This window comes from Panthera leo, chromosome B4 (genome assembly GCF_018350215.1).
Source record: "Panthera leo isolate Ple1 chromosome B4, P.leo_Ple1_pat1.1, whole genome shotgun sequence".
In the NCBI taxonomy this organism is placed as follows: domain Eukaryota; kingdom Metazoa; phylum Chordata; class Mammalia; order Carnivora; family Felidae; genus Panthera; species Panthera leo.
In genome coordinates, this window is record NC_056685.1 from 68,397,610 (window position 1) to 68,417,517 (window position 19,908).

Below are 19,908 nucleotides of genomic sequence, written 5' to 3' on the forward strand. Positions count from 1 at the left end.
GCTGGCTCTTACCACCATGTTGGGAGAGTCAGGAGGTAAACAGGTATAGTGGTGTGTGTGTTGAACTGCACGCTCCTCAAAACTTCACCATTGTTCAACTTTTACTCAATTCGTTTCAGTACAAGATTTGAACTTCCCAAATAAATACTGTATATGGATGTCATATGTGCCATGAGATAATGATTTTCTAGGCCCTTGAAATGGCCAGATGAAGCCTGAGTAGAGCCATGGTGGAATAACCATAATTTCCAGTAGGCCCAACAGTCTTGGTTTACGCCAGCTGCTCCAGTGTAATTAAGCAGTACCCCTTTTTTCTTTTAAATGTGTCCTGATTTGGATGATAAATTATATGATCACCAGCCTGTCACTTATAAGAGGAGCAAGGAACCTTGCTCAGGGCCTCGCAAGGGTGGGCTGTGTTCCCTTCAATATCCAGTGGCAGGCATGATGAGCAAATCCAGTATTAGCAGATTTATTGGGTTGCATCTCATACCTCTGAGGTATCCTCCAGCAGCCAGCTTCAGGATATCCCCCTGACCATCAGAGACAAGAATCCCATGGAGCTGATAAAGGAGTTTGTATTCTGGTAAAGACTAGGGAATAGGGATGCTAGGCAAGAGCCCAGAATGTAGCCTGACATTTTATTTCCATTTATTGAATTCTTTATTTGCCATTTACTTACTTGTGTATATGTAATCATGTACTATGCTTTTGTAGTTCTTTCAAACTAGCTACGGAGAGACTGCTCTAGCAACGTATACATGTTCTAGAAGTTAGAGCTTCATCATTTTCTGGAAACAATTTGCATGACAAAGCTAAGTTAGAAGTCAACTTTGTTCAAAATATTATATGTAACTTTCAACATTTCATTTTAGAACAAATTTAGCAAGAGGAATGAGTGATGCTTGGCTGCTTGCAGCAGTATTATGGCCAAACAAACCCATGATATCCTAAGCTCTTTTCAACTTTGAAGAGCTGCTCTATTCTGACAAATCAGTTTAGTCTTCCCTTACACTATCTCATGGTATGAAAGACCACTATCAGAACCTGCACTGTTAGCTTACGTGATGCTAAACGGCCACTTTACTGTTATTCACATTTAGCATTCAACTTTACTTTTTAATAGAAGAAAAAAATAATTCTAATTTTTTTGAATTTTTTCTCTGTTATGATACATCAAAATAATCAGCAAAGCAGTATTTGCGAATGTCATTTTTTAAGAGAATATGATTGCTATGGGTGCTTTCAGAATGTTCTAGATAACATGCAAACTCTCGCTTTTTTTTCACTATCTAAATTTTCCAAAGATTGATGATGCTTTCCATCCAACAGATATCTTCGTTTCCTTTTCTCAAATGGTACCAATGACTTACTTCTTGCTAACCCAATGTTATTTCCTATCTGACTCAGGCTGTCCTGATATGGGGTTCACTACTACTTAGTGTCTACTATTATTAGTGTCTAAGATGAATAATTTGCTTGCATTTCTCAATCATTTTACTTTACACATGACTCCATCTTTGGTTCTTTGTTTCTGCCTCTAAATCCAGTTCAAGTTTCCACATGTCCATCATTTCAGCTGCCATTTGAGTGCTAATGTCTGCAAAATGCATGACATTCTATATCACATTTCAATGCATTAAACTTCTGAGTTCTTAACAATTGGCTGGATATACAGTTGCCTTTTTATGTGCCTTTTCAGCTACACGTATATGTAAATCAGTTTGTGCAGACAAGAGGGGTCACTGAAAGGCCTTCCATTTGCACATCCTCTGAACGTTTACCTTCTTGGCAATATTCTTTTCTTTTTTTTTTTAATGTTTATTTTTGAGAGAGAGAGAGAGAGTGAGAGAAAGAGAAGGAGGGAAGAGCAGAGAGAGAGGGAGACACAGAATGTGGAGTAGGCTCCAGGCTCTGGGCTGTCAGCACAGAGCCCGACACAGGGCTCAAACTCATCAACCATGAGATCATGACCTGAGCTGAAGTCGGATGCTTAACCGACTGAGCCACCCAGGCACCCCATATTTTCTGATCATTCCAAATCACGTAGTTATTATCCTCAGATTTCCTATAGCATTTCATTGTTAGCCATTAAGTCTCTGCTTTTTTGTGTTAAATCTGCTCATTTTCTTTACCCAATCATATTGTAAATTCAAGGGTAGCAAAAATGGTATCCTCTACCATTATATCCCCTCAAGTGCCCTTCACTGGGCACTGGGTAGGTACTCATTAAATACTCATTGAAAACTTTTTAATCATATTGGTGGGATTTTCCCCATACTCTGGATTCAATTCAAACATCATTTAATACATATCCTTTCTTAGAAAAAAAAATTACAAAGTAAGACTTTTTAATCTGGTTACAGGCCTTTAATTATGCTAACTGCCACTATTAAGTTGCATGACTGAGCCAAGGAAAATACTGACTGTTGGTTATTTTCTGACTTTTGATTGATGAAATGTTATTAAGTAATGTTAGGTCATATTCTTTGTCAGAATGTGACTTGGTCTTTGGCAGCTACACCACCAATTAGCAATACTGCTGATAATCTCTATTTTATATAGCAAGCAATTTGTTTTTCCATACAAGCTGGGAGAAGGAGAGAAGGAAATGATAGTCACTCATTGCCACAAGTCATCTGTAGTAAGGATACTAGATTTAAAGAAATTCTTTAAAGCTTTTAAAAAGAAATCTTTAAAATATCTATGTGGCTAGCTACATTTTTAGACATGCGCACGTGGCCATCTTGGTAGGGTTTCTGATCTATCATTAACTACTAATTTATTCTTATTGCCAACTTTTAATCTAGCTATTGGATGCTTCATTTCTTCCCTAAAACTTCTGGATTGGAGTCAGATATCCATGTCTCCATACCAGGGTTCCAGGAGCATTCACATTGCCAAACCAGAGTTGCTAACTTAGCTTCTTTACCCCCTTTTCTGAAATACACTCTACTGAAGTAAATTCAGACCTCAATGCTTTTATCCCAAGTCCTAAAAAAGGGAAATAAGTATTTATTTAATGTCTACTATGTGCCAAGTAATGTGGTAGGCACTTCTCATAAGTTAATAAATGAAAAACATAGGCCCTGAACAACTCAAACCAAAATAGTGTGCAACTCATCAGATGCCAATCTGGCTTTTAATCTTCAGTCTTTTTCCTTCTCAGCTTTAATTTCCAACTGTTGCCCTACCGCTAATACATAGTTTTCCCTCTATACATGATTAGAATCAAAATTGATGTCACTGGGGCATATGTTCAATAATAACTTTTATGAGCATGCATTAGTAAAAGGCCATACTCTTTAATGTTGATTAATACTACATTGGCATAGAGAAACTCAAAAAGTCTAAGAGGGAAAACTATTTGGAGTGTTCCAAGTAACTTATAATTACCATGCAATCAAGAAGAAGAATCATCAAGTTTGAAATTAGACTGTCAAAATCATCTGCATTAGTGGCAAAAGTTCAGTTCTGTTCTTCCTCTAAAAATAAGAATTTTAGAGATTTCCCATTTACCCAACATCTTTTTAAATATTTTCCCAAACTGTCAGTTTGTGTGGGGAAATATAAATGCAATATGGATTTCTGGAGTAGAAAGAACATATCCCAAGTTTCAAAAATAAACATACATATAGAAATATGCAGGAAGAGGAAAGAGCTTTTTTTGATGGAAACTGAAGCATATTGGATAAATAGTAAATCCCAAAAATTCTTATCTAAAGAGTCACTGTTATTAAAATTCCAAAACTAACTGATAAGAAAATAGAGGATTAAGGCTTAAAGTCAGATTTATTACATCTGAGATGCTGCTATCATTGATTTAATGCTTTCTATATGCGTTAACACATTTTACAGATACATTATCATCATTAACCTTTACCTCTTAATACACAAATGGCCAAGTAATAAATATTAACCAATAATTCTAAGACTCACCTCTATCAGTAGCCCCCTTTTGCCATGCCTATAGGGGCATGTGCATTTTTATTGGTAATCCAGGCATAGATCCAGTGCATAGTCATACTATTTACAAAATATAATGCCGCCCATAAGAAGTAACGAGTATAAAGTGCAACAAAAACCAAGGCGTTCCATGTAATTTGTTTTAAAAAGTGCATTTTTTGCCAAAGCATAAGAGACTGTTAAAAACTGAGAACAAACTGAGGGTTGATGGGGGGTGGGAGGGAGGGGAGGGTGGGTGATGGGCATTGAGGAGGGCACCTTTTGGGATGAGCACTGGGTGTTGTATGGAAACCAATTTGACAATAAATTTCATATATTGAAAAAAAATAAATAAATAGTGCATTTTTCTCAATTACATCTATATTCAAATTCTAAATTAAAGTTGAACTACTTTAAACAACTATTTGAGAGCTACAGTGGAAAAAAACAGATCCAGGCAGTAACATTTAAGAATGATATGGACACATTGTTATGCATTTATTTCCTAATAAGTCCTTTATACAAGAACACCTATCCTTGCTTAATAGTTTTAATTTGTTCCTGAAAATTTTTCTGCTAGGTGAAAATTTATTAAATGAAAAAACATCCTTGTTAATTCTAATGGGAAACATGAGCAGATATCCCATCCCACACAAGATACCCAAGCAGTTTTTATACATAGTATAATGTATCAAGTGAATGAAAACAAATTTACGTAAGTTATAAAAATTTTGAAGGTAAATAATACACTTGGTGCATAAAAGTTAAGGTAGTTGAGGTTTATTTTATTCACCAAAGAATTCTTGGCAGTGGTTTAAGGTTGGTGGAATTCATGGAAGAAGATTGCAAAGGAGTTGTTCTTCAGAAGACGATAGAAACTCAAGTAGCTGACTTCTAGGCAGGTCTTCAATGTCAGTCCCATGTACTTGATGATAACCTCAGGCTAAGCATGAGGGCTTTCTGAAATATATGGAAATAGGATGCAAACAGACTAACAAGTTGTAGAAGATGGTGTTTCTTCATCTCTCTTGCTGGTGTACATCTGCAAAGCAAAACATTTTAGGTTCATCCAAATATGACATACAATCCAAATTTGCTCCAAATGACAGTCGTTGTTTCATATTAAATGGTGACCATAATACATTGCAACATATTTAGTATATGTTTGAGAGAAAAAGAAAAGTATATAAGGAATCATTATCCAAAAGGTGTTATAACTTTTCAAGAGCCATCAAGTGGGAAAAAATGTGATGAACTTAACAGCCCTTATGTGAAATAAGTTTATATAATTTTACTATAATCGGAAGAAGCATGCTGCAATTCAGATGAGAGGTTATGGGGCTCAAATCACACTGTAACTGTGGCAATAATGAGAAATGGCTGATTTTAAAAATGTTTTATGTTATATACAGCAGGATGTCTGGAGAATTTTACATGGAAAGAGAGAGAGAGAGAGAGAGAGATCAAGACTATATGGTTTTTAGGGATGCCTGGGTGGCTCCGTTGATTAAGTGTCTGACTCTTGAGTTCAGCTCAGGTCAAGATATCATGGTTCATGACTTCAAGCCTTGTATCAGGCTCCATGCTGACAGTGCAGATTCTCTCTCTCTCTCCCTCTCTCTGCCCATCTTCAACTTGCTCCCTCTCTCTCTCTCAAAAATAAGTGAATAATCTTTAAAAAAAAAAAAAAAGACTGTATGGTTTTAGCCTGAACAACTTGAAAGAGGACATTGAAGGTTGTGAGTAGAGCAGATTTAGGAGAGAAAACAAGGAACTCAGTTCTGATATGAGTTTGAAATATCCATTAGATATCCAACTGGAGATGTTGGAGATTGAGGGAGAAACAGCTTGGAGATGTAAATGTGGTAATCTTTGGCAGCTTCACAGACCTGGGGCACTCCACCACTGAAATCAGGAAGACAAGAAGGAACCAACATAGGAGATTGAGAGGGTGACTATCACAGAAGAAGGATTAGTGGGTTAGTATATACTCCTGGAAGCCAAGAAAGAAATAAACAAAAGGGGAAAATGATCCACTGAGTCAAATGCTGCTGATAGGCCAAAAAAGGATGAGGAATGAGAATTGATCTTTGGATTTACCAACATGGAGGTCTTTGATGACTTTTGAAAGAACAGTTCCTATGGATATTAACAAAGTCTTATTAATTTATCTTCTTGGTAATTGAGTTGTGGTAAGTTCAGTCTGTTCTTCTGGAGTATGATGAGTTAGCCTAATTATTTAAAAATAGAATAAGCAAGATTATTTAAGTAATTTGAGATTTCAAATTTTACTGCTTTAGCACCAATACTTGTTTTTAAATTTTTTTAATATTTATTTATTTTTGGAGAGAGAGACAGAACGTGAGCAGGAGAGGAACAGAGAGAGAGGGAGACACAGAATCCTAAGCAGACTCCAGGCCCTGAGCTGTCAGCACAGAGCCCGAGGTAGGGCTCAAACTCACGAGCAGTGAGATCATGACCTGAGTCAAAGTTGGACGCTCAACCAACTGAGACACTCAGGCACCCCCTAGCACCAATACTTAAATACAAGATTGTCTCTATTTCAATTAATCATTGTGCATCTCCTGTATCCATTGTTTACTTTTTAATATATAAAATTAAAAGAGATACATGGTATCTTACCCTCAGAAGTTTTATAACAGAATGAGATATTTCATAATAATGAACAGTATAGAAGCAGACAGGTTTTGTTTCAAATCCCAGACTCAACCCTCTTCAAGAATTCATGTTATATTGCCAATATGTGAATGTAAAATACTGGTGGTTCATGTGACCTAATTGTCAATTTTCTCATCTGGAATAAGTGAAAAAATGTATATTAAAATATTTATCACAATGCTAGCATCTAACGAATGAAAAATGTTAGTATCATAACCTCCCGACAGCCTTTTAGTAACCAGTAATGATAATAATATATTCCATTATAAGATAGTTTTTAAAATAATAAAATACCATTAAAAATAAAATTCAGATTTTTTCTTGCATTGACATTAGCATAATGAACTCTTAGCATAGTTATAGAAACATGTAATATTAGATCATTAATTTACCAAAGTATTTTACCTAGTTTTTTCTCATGATTAATACTTTACACATTCAAAGTTATCTGTATTTGCAGAGCCTGAGTGGCTCAGTCGGTTGGGCATCCGACTCTTGATTTCCGCTCAGGTTATGATCTCATGGTTCATGATATTGAGCCTCATGTCAGGCTCCACAGTGAGCATGGAGCCTGCTTGGGATTATCTCCCTCCCTCTTTCTCTGCCTCCCCCTCAAAATAAATAAATAAACATTAAAAAAAAACAGTTATAGCTATTTAATTTTACTCCAAAAACATTTTTAAATTATTTATGAAATAAATGAAAACTCTTATTTATAAGGCTCGCTTTCCCATTGTGTAATTTCTTCAACTAGACTGAAACGCATATTCTTCAAAACTTTTCTTCACTCTGCTATTTTATATCTGATGGACATTCAAAATTTTATTTTCTGCCATATGACATATCATGGGCACCAGGATGATTTTCTGGTTTTAAGAAACACTGTTGCCTCCTTTAACAAATTTTACAATTTTTTATCGTACCCTGTTTTTTTTTTTTTTTTTTTTTTTAGTAAGCTGTGCTGCTGACAGAAATAGTAAAAGTTGATCTATAAAGTATCAGCAGGTTATACAGATTTGAACATGGAAAGAATCTTCAATTCTGACAGGAGTGATGACGTATGTGGTAGTCCTATTATAATTATACAGTGCACTAGAGGATTTTCTGGAAAGGGCCTATAGATAGTAAACAGTTTAGGCCTTGTGGTCCAGACAGTCTCTGTTGTCATTGCGAAAATAGCCATAGATAACATATAAACAAATGAGCAGAGTTTTATTCCAATAAAACTTTATTTATAAAATTGGTGGCCAGTCAGAGAGGGCATTAGGTCATAATTTGCCGACTCCTCTCTAGAGAACCAGATATTTAGCTATGCTATGACCTTCACATTAGACTGGGCTACTTTAGTGCCACATACTCTTTTAACATTAATAGGTTCAGAACTGGAAGAAGAACACAGAAGTTCATTCACTCATACCCTCAAAGTTCATGCTATAGATGACCTCATGAGTGTGGAACTGTCTTATTAAAAGGTATTTTGGATTCTTTAGAAACTAATTTGGATATAATTCAAGAACTGTTTGTACATAAAAAATCTGTAGAGAGCAATATTTAAAGTTGTGCTTCGCAGATAATTTTTGGTTCACATCCTTATAAATCAGTATCTTTTATTTTCAAGTTTATTTTAAACAGAAAATACCCGTGATTTTTTTTTTATCAATTCAAGATGTATGTGGGGAAGGAAAGGTGACTTGCAAAATTTTTAAATTGCTGTGATGTGATTTATTTAAGGATGTTTGCAAGGTGATAAAAAACATAATTTTAAAATGGAATTTCAGAAATGGACAAAATAATGACTGTTTAAAAATAAATTAGTCTATTAAAACATAGGAAACAATGACTCCTTTTATTTTTTATTTTTATTTTTTTTACTTCTAAGCAAAAAAATTTATTATTTACTTATTTAATTTATTTTTTAGTATAGTTTATTGTCAAATTGGCTAACATAGAGTGTGTAAAGTTGCTCTTAGTTTTGGGGGTAGATTCTCATGGTTCATCACTTACATACAACACCCAGTGCTCATCCCGACAAGTGCCCTCTTCAATGCCCATCACCCATTTCCTCTCTCTCCCACCAATCCATCCACCCTCAGTTTGTTCTCTGTATTTAAGAGTCTCTTATGGTTTGCCTCCCTCCCTCTCTGTTTGTAACTACTTTTTCCCCTTCCCTTCTACTATGGTCTTCTGTTAAGTTTCACAAGATCCCCATATAAGTGAAAACATGATATCTGTCCTTCTCTGACTGACTGACTTCACTCAGCTTAATACCTTCCAGTCCCATCCACGTTGTTGCAAATGGCATTGACTCCTTTTAAAAAGTAAAGGGAATCAGTGTGGTCAGATATAGCAGGGGGAAAAGGTACAAAACCCATAGATCATGGGCAGAGAAAAGAAGTTTCATACTGGATATGGAGAATAAAGCAAAGGAATGTAATTTCAAATAGATAATGACATTGATATTTTGTTTTTATTATCATCAGTTATAGAAATTTAAGTGCATTTTAATGCAAACTCCTAAGGTTATTGATTAGTGTTCACATCAGAATAATCCATTTGAGAAAAAGGAGGTAGTAAGATCTCCCTTTGAAAGGTTCTTTATTGTAAATCTACTTCAGACAGTGTTTTTAGATTGGGCTCTAAACTCAGACTGAACACTGTCAACCATAATAAATGCAGAACAATTAAATTTGGGAAATTTTATGAGCCAATGGGCAAAAAAAAAAAAAAAAAAGTCTATACTATTAAAACCACTCTAGTGGATTATTTTTCTGAATGCTAAGATATGTAAAATATGTTTATCCAAAAAGGCATAAAATGCATTTTTTAATTTTTTTTTTTTTTAATTTTGAAACAGAGACAGAGAGAGTGAGCAGGGGATGAACAGAGAGAATGGGAGAGAGAAAATCCCAAGCAAGCCCCATGCTATCAGTATGGAGCCCCAAAAGGGGCTTGAACCCACAAACCATGAGATCATGACCTGAGCCAAAAACTAAGAGTAGGACACTTAACCAACTGAGCCACACAGGGAATGAAGCCATGAACTGTGAGATCATGATTTGAGCCAAAACCATGAGTCGGACATAACCAACTGAGCCACCCAGGTACCCCAAAAATACATATTTTCATGTGACTATTTAGCCAATTTCTTTCTTTGATAAGTTTCCATAATCCATTTATATATTGAAAAAACTATGGAAACATTTGGGGAAGTGCATATATACAATTTATCAGTTGAATAAGACCTATGGAGACTTAGACATCAAAGTTCATCAGAGAGCAGGCTTTACATATAAACGAGAACAGAATTTTTCAGAAAACCAAGAGTTAATTGTCCTTTGATAATTTGCTGCATATAATTAAATAAAGTGGGATTACTCCTAGGTAGCAAGGAATGTTGACATCAAGTTTAGTCATAAATATTTTGTAGTAATTGTTGTTTTATTACACATTATTTTTCATTTTCAAATTATATGGCAGTTTAAAATTTAGATAATGTCCTTGCAACTTTCTCAAGACTGCTGCTAACTTTATTAGCATCTGTTCTAGAGATATGTGCCTATCAGGGATACAACTGGCTATCTGAGGTAATACAGTAAGTGTGGAGTCAAAGACGTACCAATGGTAGCATTTATTGGGTTAATGGAGGACAATTAAAATTGGAGGTGGAGAAAGACATAAATGGAAGTTAAATAAAAGATGAAAGACTATGGAAAAGATAGGATTCCATCCAAGACTGCTTCATTGTCTTTAACCCTTTGTTCCTATTTGCCTACATCAGTGAGTATGCAGACAGTAGGATTACACCAAATAAGTACAGGCATTAGAGTTGAAGGTTAAGGTCAAGAAGAAAAGAAGGAATCAATTTTATAAGCTATACTGGAGACCCAAATCCTACCTACATAACCCTGGTATTTAAAAGTAGATGGAAAACGAATCCCTCTACTAAAATGTTGCTTATGAATTTCTTTTATTCATTCAACAAATATTTGTAGAGCATCTACCACATGCCAGATATTTTGGGCATCAGAGTTACAATAGTGAACAAAACTAGACAGAAATCTCCACTTTCATGCAGGCTCTTGTAAAGTGAGTTAAATTAAGAAAATGTACACTTTGTGTAACAAAAGATTTTTTGAAGGTCAAGATTCTCATAGACCAAAACACAAATATTTTATTCAATAGAAATCTATGCCCTTTATTTACTTTCTAAATGAAGCTGAATTTCTACAGGAAGAGTAAGAATGGCTGGCAGGAGAATTGCAGGCAACTTGTTTCAGAGTTCCTCAATCTTGGAGGTCCAGTTTGTTTCCTCACTGAAATTTTCTGTCATATTGAAATGGCAATTTTTCTACAAGCACTGATATTAGAGAGAGATCTGGCTGTTTCTGTTCAAACATGCCTGAGGTTTTTAAAAAATATTTATGGTGGAGTAAAAAAAAAAGTTTTAATCATCCAGTTGACATTTATGTAGGGTCCACGAGTGTTATAAAGTTGATTGAAAATATAGTTATTTTGTGTTTAATCTCAAATTTGAAAAGATATTTAAGAAGCAAAAGGCAACGATTCTTAGGCTAACCTTTTCAAAACTAAGAAGAAAAGCTGGATAGTTTAAATGTAGAAAAAAAAACAGTAATCCTCAAATTAGTTACCAAGGTTCATATTCTAGCCTGCAACTTGAGACAATGTATATAAGTCTGAGACTCAGTTTTTTCATCTGTACAGTGGTGATAAAAATGCCTGTTCCTCCCCCAGGAGTTGATGTGAGAGGAGATCAAAGGCATAAAGGATGTGAATGTGTTTTATAAACACTGAAGTCCCAGAGAAATAAGAGGTATCATTGTTTTCAATGTATAAAATACTATTGAGTATAATGTAATGAGAGCAATTTATTCATTTCGAGTCAGGTATTAAATGTATTTCTTTTCTAAGCTTTTTTCACTTGCTCATTTCTTATTTCTTTTTTTTTCTTTTTATTTAAAAAATGTTTTTTTACATTTATTTATTTTTTGAGAGACATAGAGAAACAGAGCACAAGTTGGGGAGGGTCAGAGAGAGGAGACACAGAATCTGAAGCAGGTTCCAGGCTCCGAGCTGTCAGCACAGAGCCCGACATGGGGCTCAAACTCACAAACCGTGAGATCATGACCTGAGACGAAGTCGGAGCTTAACCGAATGAGCCACCCAGGCACCCCAACTCATTTCTTATTTCTAATGTGACCCCTGTGTGGACAGAAGGAAAAAAAAAATAATAGCAAAATGATGTCAAATTAATGTTTGTTGTTCAGGCATATTTATTTATTTTTAACTGCCTTTTCTAATTCACTTTTAAGAAGACCTGGGGGACCATTTTCCCTGACTTTCAGGAAGACATCTTGTGCCAATGTCAAGCAGTAACACTTATCAAAATTCTCTTCACAGATCCTTTAGGATGTTTGGCTTAGCTTTGGGGTGAGCCAACTGCATTTTAATGGAATGATATTTAAACTTCATTTCAAAGTCCTAATTCTGAGAATTAAAGTAAATACTCTGGAAATCCTCTCATGTACTTTCTTCTTTTTTTTTCTCCCTCATTTTTCTTTCTTTGTGTTTATAGCTGGTTTCCCCTTAATACTTCACACTTCACTTTTCCCTCCTGTGAATGACATTAGATGAACAGTAAGGACCTTTCTTTTATTCTTACAGATAAAATTTTTCACAATTAATTACAATTAAATAGATTCCCTGGAATGTATGAAAACCAATAGTTTACAACAGAAAGCTACTAAACAAAAATCCTCTTGTGGTTGAATAGTTTTCTGTGGACACTTGAGGAATCTCTGACGATCCACAGCTTAAACAAATTGACCATTTACATTGAAATTTCACTTTAAGAAAATGTACTTTACTGGTTAACAATAATGGTGGCTTCAGTATGTAATTGCTCAAAACTTTGTTTTTGTTAGCAATTTAATGTCTTGGAAACAGTATGCGATCCATAAGTTAGTTGAGGAAAATCCTTAAGTCTTGCTTCATTTTCTATTTTCTGTACCTTTTTTTTTTAATGACAAGCTTTTATTTTTCTGAAATGTGTTGTTAGCTCAACAAAATTATGAGGTAAAGTTACTCTTCAGCGAAGCCCAAAGGAACTCTCCAAAAGGAACCTCAGCCCCTCCTTGTGGTGTCTGTTCCATTTTGTTCAGAGAATCCGATTTGGTTAAGCCAACTCCCTGAGTATGAATCCCGCTCTGTGCCAGTGAAGTAATCTTATCCATCTGTAATATGGAATTGATAATAAAACCTACCTGTTACAATTGCCATAAAGATTAAATGATTTGATAAGTGTAAAGCACTTAGGAAAAGCCTGGCACAGGGTAAGTGTCACCATCCGTTATCATAAGTAAGTGTTGGTACCAGGGCCTTCAAACTGAGGCAACCAGAACTCCCTCTTCATGGCTTTCCAGCTGGCCTGTGCTACCCAGAGGCACCCACTCTCCACTCTTCTAAGGTCCCTGCTCTCTGTTTTATTCTGCCAGAGACCTGATAGGCAATGACTAACATGATAAAGTGATTGCCCAGTGATAAAAATGATTGATGAAAGCCAGCTGGGAAAGAGTGAGCGCTCTGGAGCCTAAGAACCCTGGGTTCAAATCCCAGGTTGCCACTTAAGAGCGGTATGATTTGAGGTCAGTTATCCTCTTTTAAGTATAATTCCTTCAACTGAAAAATTAAGATAAGAAAAGGATTGTTATCACATACTGGGCATCCTATGGATTCCATCACAGAAGCTGAACCATCTTAAGGAACATAACATATTTATTATGGTGATTAGACCTTGTATGATTTGTCGGGCAGTCTGTTCAAGTGTGTTGCTCCTATATCTGGAGTTGTGCCTAAAGTGGGCAAGGCCAGCAGCAAAGTGAAGATGGATGTGAAGTGTGGGGACCAAGGACAAATTGCAGCCTACAGAGATGAGCTGGAATCCATGAGGCCACACTGGGCCCTACTTCTGTCTTTCTCTAGCACTTGTATCCATGTATCAGGATCTCTAAGCCTCCAACTTTGAAGATGCTGAGCAGTCGCTGTCATGCAGCTGTACATGAAACCAGCCCAGAACTGGAGATGCCAGTGGAGGCTCCAGTGAGAGCTGCCGGAGCTGTTGACCTTGAGCTGTTGTTGTGAACAAGCTGAGCCGGCAGAATTAGGACACCATGTGATCAGCATCTGAGCCTACATGAAACTTCCCAGCGTAAATATGGCTGCCTTCCAAAGTTTGCACAAGTTACACTCGTGATCTGTCCTAATCCAAACCCATGCAGGGAAAAGAATTCTCAAAACATTAATCCAGCTTAGCTAAACTGACACCCTATAAAGCTACCACACTGGTGTGACAGTGTCAAAGTCATATACACTCCATCTTAGAGGTGCATAAGATTATAGCTCCTCCATGTTCTACATCAGACCTCTTCTTGCTCCTGAGCCTGGATCCCACCATGCTAAAAGGAGGAAGGACATAAGCTTATCAATTAAAAGTACTTTCCTTTGGTTTAGACTGCTTTGTTTTAGGTTTTGTTTTTTTTTTTTTTTGGAGGTGGGGGGTTCATAAAATCAATGTCTTTTACGTAAATGCTTAGCATTTAAGAGCTTCTTCATCAGCCCATCCCCACCTAGAACTTGTTCCCTTCACTCTTCCTTTTAAGATGGCACCTCCATATATAGAGATCAAGTTTATAAGGCCAAGTGAAAATAGAGCAGGGTGTAGGCCTCAGATTCATAGGTATCCACTGGGTACCTGCTGGTACCTGTCACTGAAATATGAGTCTGTAGAACTTATGGCCAAATTTTAGCACAGTTAAGGCCTTGTAGGGAAAGTAACTCATTCTGTTTTGTTGTTGTTGTTGTTGTTTTGTTTTGTTTTGTTTTGTTCTGTTTTGTTTTCCCTGGGTTGTCCCAGTTTTAAAACTGAAAGCACTCAGTCCCCGTCTGATTGGTCACCCTCAGCTTGATGTTCCTCCCTCTTGTTCAGCTCTTTTAAGTACTACAAATAGTCAGAACTATTCCTTCTTGGTCCCACTCACCCCATGTTTGGGCTGCCTGCCCTATAGTCTCTGTTTCAGGGTCACCTATCCCTCCTCCATGGCAACCGTTATTATCTCTCTGCTCATCTAACTTTCTGTAACCTCCTACTCAGAGCACCTGACAACTTCTAAATCTATTTCATATACAGCATAGGTGCAGAGGAAAAATAGGGAGGCGATGTTGCTGTTTTAAGCCCTGAGCATTTCCAAGGAAGTTTGAAATTTTTCCCACTCAGTTTTTTCCTTAGATGACAAGTTTTCCTCAGATGATAAACCACGTGGTAGGGCTTACATGATGAAAGTCATATTTAGATTGGGACAAAATTACTTAATGTTTGTAAATATGCTTCTTTAGAAATATGACTTCTTGCTCCTCTTTTTCTCTCCTTGGGACATTTACTGGAGAGTTCTGTTGTTGCTCTGATAACAGCAACAAAAACAACAAAGATAAATATATAGTAATCCTTGGAGTACCTGTTTGATAAGGAACACTTTTTGATAAGGGAGGCCTTTATAATAGTTCTTTTTAAATTACAATACATGCAAAACTGCACACTTTGCTAATGTATGACCACACCTCTTTGAGAATGATTTACTGTGGTCAAGCCCAGAGTTGGAGTGTCAGCAGAGATAATGTAAAAGGGCCACATAAACTATTGTAAAAGAGAGGAAATTATATTTTAGTAATAGCTTGCCTTTCTATGTGATTTTTCCCATTGTAAATGTGTCCACATTTCTTATCACGACTTAGTAATAACTAATATTTACATAAAAAGAACAATTAACCAAACACTTTGCATATATACTACCTCATCTGATATCCCTCTCATAAACCTCTTTGTTACATATAAACAAACTATGGCATGTGGAAGTGAAATGACATGCTGAAGGACACACTTAAGGAGATGGCTGAACCGTGATTTAAAAATAGATGGCATAGGGGCTGAATGGTGGCTTGCAAAAAATACATAGCCACATCCTAACACTCAGAACTTATGAATAATAACCTTGCTTGAAAAAAGGGTTTTTGTAGAGGTACTGAAGTTAAAGATCTTGAGATGAGGGGAGGTAGATGGGGGAATAGGCCAAATGGATGATGGGTATTAAAGAGGGCACTTGTGATGAGGACTGGGTGATGTATGTAAGTGATTAATCATTGGATTTTACTCCTGAAATTAATATTACATTATATGTTAACTAACTAGAATTTAAATAAAAACTTTATTTTTTTTAATGTTTAATGTTTATTTATTTTTGAGACAGCAAGAGCGAGAGACAGAGTGTGAGCGAGGGAGGGGCAGAGAGAGAGAGAGAGGGAGACACAGAATCTGAATCAGGCTCTAGGCTCCGAGCTGTCAGCACGGAGCCCGATGCGGGGCTTGAACTCACAAACCATGAGATCATGACCTGAGCCAAAGTCGGATGCTTAACCAACTGAGCCACCCAGGAGCCCCTAAATAAAAACTTTAAACATAAAAAATACATTAAAATAAAGAACCAACTCTGACAGACAACATAACATTGAAAAAATAATACAAATAATAACACAACCCATATAAATGATATTGATCAATGCTTTGAAAACCGTAATTATGTTCTGTACTACAATATTTGAGTTTGTTCAATATTTTATTATTAAAAAATGAAAAATTCTCTAGAAGTTAGGTCCAAAGTTATTTACTCCATAGAGAACTAAGTATTTGAAATATGTCCACCATTCTGATCATTTCTAAATGTTCCACTTTACTTTGCTCATGTATTTCAAATAAATGATTTTCATAACACCACAAAAAAAACAAACAATCTTGAGATGAGATTATGTGGATTATCCACGAGGACCCTAACTCCAATGACAAGTGTTCATATATGAGGCACACAGAGCAGAGAAAGATAAGAGGAAGAGGCAATATGACCACGGAGACAGAGGTTGGAGTGATGCAGGCATAGCCCAGGATTGGCTGTAGTCACCTGATGCAGGAAGAGACAAAGAAGAAATCTTCCTTAGAGGTTTCAGGGGGAGATGGTCCTGCCCACACTTCGATTTGAACTTCTGGGCTCCAGAACTGTGAGAGAATAAAACTCTTTTGTAAATCATCCAGTTTATGGTAATTTCCTGGGACAGTCCTAGGACACCAATGTAGGTGGTCTGGCTCTACAGTCTGTGTTCTCACTCCCTGAGCTATACTTAATTTGAACACCCACCACACTTGCCCAGGATATTTGCTTCTCCATTGTCCACAATCACTATTGCAAACATTCTCCTTTCTCCTCAAACTGGTATATACCTGCACCCTTCCTTGTCCTTACTCTCATTAGATTACATTGCTGAATATTTTATTTAGAAAACATGCAATTAGAGGCAACTGGGTGGCTCAGTATGTTAAGCATCGAACTGTTGATTTTGGCTCAGGTCAATCTCAAGATTTAGTTGGTGAGATCAAGCCCCGAATAGTATGGAGCTTATTTGGAATTTTCTCTCTTCTCTCTCTCTGCCCCTTCCCTGCTTGCACACAGTGTCTCTCTCCCAAAATAAATAAATAAGTTTTTTTTTTAAAGAAAACAAACAATGAAATAGGAGCCCCTTTATTGTTCCATTTCCAAATTTACCAATTTGTGTAGTATCACATTTTTGAAAATTTTCCTTTGTTATTCTAATAGCTCTCTGCTTCTATCCAAGCACTTGCACTCTTGATGTTCTCTTGAAGGTCCTCACTTACCTTCCCAAATTCTTTACTATTGTATTAGTTATCTATTGCTATGTAACAAATCACTCCCAAACCTGACAGCTTAACAGCATACATTTATTATCTCACAGTTTCTATGCATTGGATATCCAGGCATGTGCCAACTGGGTCTCTGCTTCAGGGTTTTTCCCAAAGCTGTAATCTAGGTGTTACCCAGAATTGAGGGCTCATCTGAAGACTCAAATGGGAAAGGATGTGTTTCCAAGGTCACTTTTTCCAAGATCCTGCTATAGGCAGAAATGAGTTCCTTTAGGGCTGTCAGACTACAAGACTCAGTTCCTTGCTGACTCTTGGACAGAATCCATCTTCAGACCCCCGCCACATGGATCTCCCCAGTATGGCAATTGCTCTATCAAAGCCAGAGAGAGAGAGAGAGTCTGCTAGCAAAACAATGTCACGATGTTATGTCACGATGTTATGTAACATAATCATGTAAATGACAACCCATCACCTTGATCTCATTCTGTTGCTTAGAAGCAACTCTCTAGGACAGCCAGCAGTCAAGGGCATGAATACACACTCCTTTGGTGCTTTCTCTTTCCTACGTTATCACATTCTCTGTCTCTAAAGGATCATACTAATTGATATGCAAACATGCTTTAGATTTTATAATGTTTGAGGGGCACCTGGGTGGCTCAGTTGGTTAAGCTCCCAACTCTTGATTTCAGCTCTGGGCATGATCTCATGAACTGTGTGATCAAGCCCTGCATTGGGCTTCGTGTTGAGCATGGAGCCTGCTTGGGATTCTGTCTCTCCCTCTCTCTGCCCCTCCCCCATTCACTCACACTCTCTTTCTCCCTCTCTTTCTTTCAAAATAAATAAACAAACATTAAAAAAAAAGGTTATCTAATTTTGAAGCCAAACCTATGAATCCACATACCCTTCCAGTGACCACCCAATTTATCATTTAAAAATTTTATACTTATCACTTTTTATATCTTGTTTAACAAATTTTAGCCCATTCCAATATAATGAGATATTCTGTTTTTTCCTAAGATCTTTATTGTTTTATCTTTTATATGTAAAATACCTATTTTTTACCTTTTGAACACTTTCACACTTGAAACATTGTGTATTGTATGAGATACGGATCATGATATTGTTCCATATTCCTAACAAACAGACCCAGAATGATCTAATAAGAAAGACCACTCTTTCACATTGTACGGTAGTGTAAACTTTGTGATAAATCATGTGACTATATATGTGTAGGTTGATTAGATTCTTTCTTATTGTATAAAATAAATACATAAAATTTTGAATAAAAAATAAACTTATAAAAATAATTCTTACATTCTCAAAGGTAATGTTTTTCCACAATAGGGAATATGAAATCCACTAATGAACACACCGACGTAGTAGAGAGAGAGACCTTCACACATACAAATACACACAGGTATCTAGACATCTATACTCTGGATCACAAATTAACCTTTGTTAATTATTAGGTAAATACTGTTCCTTGTTGCTCGTTTATTTAGCATGTCTTTGACTCAATGAAATTAACCTGTTGTTTGTTTATTCCTTAATTGTTTCTTGTCTCTCCTGTAAATGCTCTTTGCTCATTTCTTTGTTGGGATTTTAATATTTGTCCTACAGATATAAACTGCACACTTAATACTTCCTTTTGCTTTTATTTTATCATTAATATACAAAAGTCTTAAAAGTAACGTAGCCAAACCTACTGTAATTTTCCTCTAGTTTCTTCAGATTGGTTTCCAGAAATTTCAATATTTAATCATTTAATATATGTGGGACTTAACCAAGCAAAAGGAGATTGGTCAAAATTGAGATGGATTTTGCTCCAAATATGTAAGTGATTTTCCTAACATCACTTCCTGAACACACACATACCTTGGAGCTATTGAGGATTTGGTTCCAGACCACTACAATCAAGAGAATATCACAATAAAGCCAGTCAAATAATTTTTTTGGTTTTCCGGTGCATGTAAAAGTTATGTTTACAACATTCTGCAGTCTATTAAGTGTGCAATAGCATTGTGCCTAAAAAATGTGCATTCTTTAATTAAAATACTTCATTGCAAAAAATATTAATCATCATCTGAGCTTTCAGTGAGTCATAATCGCTGATCACATATCACCATAACAAATATAATAATAATTAAAAAGTTTGAAATATGGGAGAATTATCAAAATGTGACACAGAGTCATGAAGTGAGTACATGCTGTTAAAAATGGCACCAATAAACTTTCTCAATGCAGGATTGCCACAAACCTGCAATTAATAGAAAACATACTATCTGTGAAGCACAATTAAATCAGGTATGACAATACTCTACTGCTTTCCCAATATCTGTACTGGACACTAGGGCTAGATAACTTAGGAAGCCTTGGGGCAGGGTGAACTCTTACAGTATTTGTGTGGAAGCCAATTCTCCACCTTGTCTATCCTCTCTCCTTTTACTCTTCCCCCCCACCCCAAATTCCCCAGGTTCTGCCCTGGAGCTTGGAAGCTTAGGGCATGT